This window comes from Protopterus annectens, chromosome 8.part0, assembly GCF_019279795.1.
Source record: "Protopterus annectens isolate FY-2018-M chromosome 8.part0, PAN1.0, whole genome shotgun sequence".
Classification (NCBI taxonomy): Eukaryota; Metazoa; Chordata; order Ceratodontiformes; family Protopteridae; genus Protopterus; species Protopterus annectens.
In genome coordinates this window covers 669,899,737-669,905,736 of record NC_056741.1, presented here as the reverse complement: position 1 = coordinate 669,905,736, position 6,000 = coordinate 669,899,737, and the positions used below count along the sequence as shown (strand labels likewise).

General features: G+C 37.0%; 1 protein-coding gene across 1 annotated transcript in view; it reads left to right on the top strand.

Moving 5' to 3' along the window:
* The first annotated feature begins 237 nt into the window (after nt 1-237).
* Nucleotides 238-6,000, top strand: part of LOC122808974 (immunoglobulin alpha-2 heavy chain-like) — a 462,686-nt gene continuing 456,923 nt past the window's right edge. Inside the window, exon 1 of the mRNA XM_044080138.1 lies at nt 238-359. The gene's annotated coding sequence lies outside the window, so the exon portion shown is untranslated. The remainder of the gene's footprint in view (nt 360-6,000) is intronic.

Here is a 6,000-nt window from a genome sequence, read left to right as displayed (position 1 = left end):
TACATAACATCCGATTGTCATAATTATTCACTGCCGAAATAATATAAAAGTAAAAGACAATGCCCCATACTTTTCTGGCAGCAAGACTTAAAGGCATGCATATTTACTTATTTTATATAAATTAATTCTACAAAATTCGAAAGCATCAGATGGTGCAGTTGCGGTCTTATGAGTATGTATAACTTCACATTTCACTCAGGAGGAGCATTCAGTAATTCATGAGATGTGGTTCCTCCCACTGTCTTCAGGCACTCACATCTTAGCTTCTCTTTTCTACTACTAGAATGCTGTGAGCCGAGACATTTCTCCAACTGTTGCACTTGACAGCTTACTAGTTACAGCTATAATCTTCATTCAAGGTAAATCCTACTGTATTTAATAGCTGCTTTCAATGGTTATTTGTATAGTCAGATTAACAGTGTTCAGAAATTCATCAGCAAAATGTAAGCATTTGAGAATTTTTGTTCTTCCTTTTTCTTTCTTCACCAAACTAGGGATATCATATTAATTTGCAAAATGTCAATACCAAGGCCAGGGCCAATGTATCATTTATAGATCTTGTTTTATCCTGTCACCACATGTATTAATTATTTTCATTTTTATCAACCCTGGCATTTTCCCATTCAGCTGAATAATCTAAGTATCTTCTTTTCTTTTTCCTCGTTTGGTTTCAGTTCAACTGCTTAAGCAAATAAAAAAAAAACATGAGTAAAATGCACAATTCTTTTTAGTAGCAAGAGATTAGCTCTGCTCAGTTTTTGAGAAATAAGATTAGATGACCCCACGGCTGATTTCATATCTGTTATGTGACTGCTTAATCTGGAACAATGTTCTGTGTGTCTTTTCTGCTTCATACCTGGGAAGAGGTGTAAAAAAATAGAGTAATTTTATTCTTTTGTTTTTTGATAGTAATTAAGTATATTACTTTAGACTTGGGCAACTTAAGTTTAGAGCAAATATGGCTGTAATTAAATCACTCAGATTATATTAGGGAAAATTAAATATATTTAGATTCTTTATTCGTGTTTTTGTTTCATTCTACTAACCTAAATAAAATGTGTACTATGTGTTATAAAATGGGGAGACCAGTACATGCATTAATTAAAATTCTAAATAAGTAAAGTTAGAATGTAAGCTATCACTATCAAATGTTTTGTTGCAATATAGTGGAGATCCCATTTAACCTTTTCATCCCCGTAAACTAGTTTTCTTCACCTACCCTCTTAATTCCCATTACTAATTCTACCTAACCCCCTAATCCCCAAATGAAGATATCCCGGTCAAATTGATTTGTTACAAAACCTCATTTGTCATCAATTGTGACTACTAAGAGTTTGGTGTTAGGGACCTGTTCAGACAGGGTTTTATTTAATGAAGTGATTTTGACATGTGTGAAAGTGGGTAAAAGTCTGGATTGTATACTATTTTATGATTGGTGTTAATGTGGTGGGTGGATATTAGTTTAGGATAAGTGTAGAGGATGTAGGGGTGGGTAGAAATTTGGGTCAGGTTAGGGGAGCAGTGTGGACCCAAGATTGAGCCCAAGCATAGTGAATGGAGTAGGCTCAATTAATCAGGTACTTCAGTGGAATGCAGTTACGTCCCACACAGCTAGCTTTAAACCAAAAACAATCAATGAAGTTGAATGTTTATGGATACAAAGGTAAAGTGTTTGAACTTTAACTACTTGAAGTGAGTCACAGCATTTAATTTTACTGTTACTGGCTTTATTTGCTTTTTCCAGGGAAATTTTACACTGCTAGAAAAATATGCTAGAGAGTTAATTTAGCTTCACCTTAAGCTGTATGTGGGTGGGGGTGTGGGTGTACTTCCAGCAGATTCAGTATTAAGGTGCAGTATAGATAAGATCACAATGATGCAAAAGTGCGGGAAAACAAGATATTTCAGCAGTTTAATTTTATTCTTGGAAACTGCCACATATAGTTTTAATTGAAGGTATTTCTCCTTTTGTGTTTTTGCAAATGGAGCAAAATTCAGCTCTTGGAAGTTCCTTTGATAGTGAGATTGTCTAACTTTTAGCAGGAATATCAGACATACTATGTGCTCAGTACAATAGGTTTTAACTGAAGACACTTCCTTTTGTGCTTTTGCAACAGGGTGAAATTCGGCTGTAGAAGTTCCCTTTGTACTGAGACTGTCTTAACTTCTGTAGCTGAAGTCATTAGAGATACGATCTGCTCAGTACATATAGAAAGCCAACACATTCTGGCTAGGCTTATAAATGCCTTCGGGCAGATAGCCTAGTACCTACCTATGAACCTATGAACCTATTGTAGATTAATTCTTTTTTTTAATTAGTGAAATCATTTAGCCTGGAATATTGCAGTGTTATTTTTATAAGTACCAAAAAAAAAAATACCATATATTCTTCATTTAAAATATAAAATATAAATTTCATAAGTGCTGACAAACTGAAAATGCAAGGTCAAAATAAACTCTAATCACATTATCTATATACACTTTTCAAAGCTACACTCTCCCCGCTTGTATCTTTTGCATATACTGATATTTTTTATTTCTTTTTATTTTTACATCATTGATGTCTCCTGATGCTCTATGGTATCCTATGTATTCCACTAATATTTAACTCTCTGGATCATTTCTCCCTGGGCCTCCAATGAAAATGGGTGTTTTATTACCCATACAAACTTTGCCAGTAAGCGAATGCCAATAAACAAATAAATAATAAATAATATTATTGCTTTTCACTGGTTTTACATTGGATTATTACTGACAAATTGTGACTGTCCATTGTGAAAAAGTAGTGCTTATTTTTCATTTTCTAATAAAGTGAATTTATATAGCAAATACAAAATCTTAGTTGGAGTTAAATCAATTACCTAGCATGAAAATTGCAGCTGATGCACTAGATAATATAAATAAATCTGTATATTTCAAGCCTGTAGCATTTTTATAAGGATTTCTTTTGTTGTATCAAATGCAGACTTACAATACTTGTGTTCCCAATATATGTCACTTATTCTTAACACATTCTACTCATTTTTTATCTACTTATATCTGTTCTACTCATGCTTACAGCATGCCAGATGGGACCCCATATTACTCTTTGTCATCAAATCATGAGCCACCAGCCTCTTATTGCATTTCTCTGCTTCGCACTAGGGGAAGGTAGTGAGAGACTATGATATAGGACTTTCTCATGTTAACACCGTCTGCTTTCTATCTCTCTGTTGTTTTCTCCTTCCGTCCACATGAGTCACCACTTCCCTACTGCTCCTCTCATTTGTCCGAATGCCTGTTCCTGCCTACTTCCTCCCAGTTTTAATATTAGGTGTTTTTCCCTGCAATAAATCATTTACTCTGCCTCCTTTTCAGCATTTGCTTCTGATGTGTATTCCTGTTTCTCTATCATGTGTTCCTTATTCTTATCATTTCTTTTCTGGCTGCTTCTCCATTCTTCTTCTTCCTTCACCTTATTACCTGCTGCCTCAACCTGTGTGTACTCTTGTTCCATAGCAACTTGTCCTCTGTCTGTCTTTTGACTACTTTTACTTACCCACCCTCTTTCCTGGCTTCCCATTGTTCCCTCCTCTTCAGTCCTACTCAGCCATTTCTCACCAATGACTTAACTCGCTGTCATCTCTATCCACATAGTCTTTCCTGAAGCTGTTCTATTTTCCTTCAGACCTATCCCTAAGGCGTACTGCTGCCCCACACCCTGTGATGCTCACTCATCTCTCCTGCATTCCCTTTCATCAGGTCACACTGCCCCCTTAATCCTGTCACATCCCTGAATGTCTCCTTTTTCTTCTCTTAGTCATTTACTAGTGCCTAGCTAGGTATGTCTAAAATGTTTTCACTGACCTGTTAAGCCAAGTTAAGACAGCAGTGGTGACTATCTCTAGGTTTGCTAGTAGCACATACGTTCACTCCTTTAACTACACACAATTGATAGATGTACTCTGCACCCACAAACAAATCAGATACAAAACCGTGCTGGTAACATACAAGATAGTCCTCAAGCTGTAACCCTATGATAACTGTTCTAAATTAAATTCTGTGTTGCACCCCAAAATCAGAGGTAAAGTTTTGTTGATTGTTGGTAACACAGGAAACTGCTCTTTTAACTGCAACCCTTTGATATCTGATGAAACTTATATTTAGTAATGTGCTTCAATGTGGAGTGTCCCAGCCTAATGTTATAGAGGAATAACATCCTGACTATGACCAAAATGACCAGAGGTCTATTAGCAGCTTCAATGTGGAGTGTCCCAGCCTAATGTTATAGAGGAATAACATCCTGACTATGACCAAAATGACCAGAGGTCTATTAGCAGCTCAGTGCTGAGATGATCAAGCTGGGAGGAGTGGGAGTGAATGACTGATACCAGCTTATCCATCCTGAGGTGGGGGAGGCAGCTGGATCCCCTGTAATGCTGGCCACTACAGGGGTATAAAGGGAAGGTCAGTGGCAGGTATTGATGTTGGTGTACCTCCACATTGCATGTAAACCAAAAGGTGTGCATTTACAAGTGGAAACATGTGGGGGTCCTCCTAGGTTGTAATATGTGTAAAGCCATTGACCACCATGAGAATATTAAGCTGGGATGTTCACATAACTTCAAAACCTGATGCCTTGCAAAGATGGCGTGCACAGTCAAACCATTGTCATGCAAACTACTATGACCAGCAAAATATGATACTCGACATTGGTATAGCCCAACCTAGTGGTTGGAGTATTAAAATACCATGATAAATTAGAACAGACAGTTCAAAATTGAGTGTAGAAGCCATAATATTAAGATGCCCTACAAAATTATTAAGTCTCTAAAGATTTTCTAATAAAGAAAATGAGTAAGATCACCATCACCCCCAATCATCCATTGGTTAGGGAACAATATAAATACTAGTGATTATTCTATATTTTAAAGAAACTTTTTTTCCATTGAAAAAGGCTGGGTAGCCAAAACCGGTCTGGAAATATAAGAATATACAATAAAATCATCATTTGGATTCTATTTTGGTGTTGAGTATTGTATTTTGCTGGTCGTAGTAGTTTGCATGACAATGTTCAAATAACTGGCAGTGTAGTCCACTCCTAACACCTAACACCTCTGGGGGTGGATGACGAAACTGGTAATGGCTCTTGCCCTGGTCGGGAATTAATGGGCCACAGAAATTTTGCCAGAATGGAGAATGGATGGGTTTGGCTCTCATTCCCAAAGGAAGACTACATGGGTCAATTGGGTGAGGTAGGGAGAGCTATTGGATGCCAGTCATATGTGCACTAACAAAAACAAAATGGTGGGTACCAGTCATATGTGCACTAACAAAACTAACACAAAACAAAATGGAGATATGGAAATGTGGAGTTTTGTTTGTAACACTTTGTGTAGCCTATTCTATGTCAGTGGAATTTGTTTCACAAAACTGCTTGGACTGATCACCAAAAAACAGTTCAATCTATCAGCTGCAAGAGACAATATTGCAATTATGAAAAGTTAATTATGATTTAAATTTTAAAACAATAGTTAAAAAAATGCTATCCCTTATTTTAAAATCTTGCTCCATGCAAACAATAGATGTGGGCCTGTACTCCTCTCAGCATTGGCACTGGCATTAACCCCCTTACATACATATAATATCGTCTTGGCGTGTGTATGTGTGTGTGTGTGTGTGTGTGTGTGTGTGTGTGTTTGTGTGTGTGTGTGTGTGGCGTATATTTAAATTAAATGGAAACAGCTCAGTGCTGATGTTGCTAATATTGACAACAAAGGTCAACCTTACCAGTGTCAACATGTCACTACATATGCACCTAAAAGTAAACTCGGAATATGCAATTTAAGATAAAAATAAATAGTTACATTTTGCAAGGGGAAAGCCACCTTCAACTTCCATGTGAGGGACAGTGCCCCAGCACCCCCTGCTAATTATATATACTAACTCCAAGATTGCACAATACCACGGAAAGGTTATCTCCCAACCCCAGTAATGTAGCAGTCTTTCACATCTGTCAGC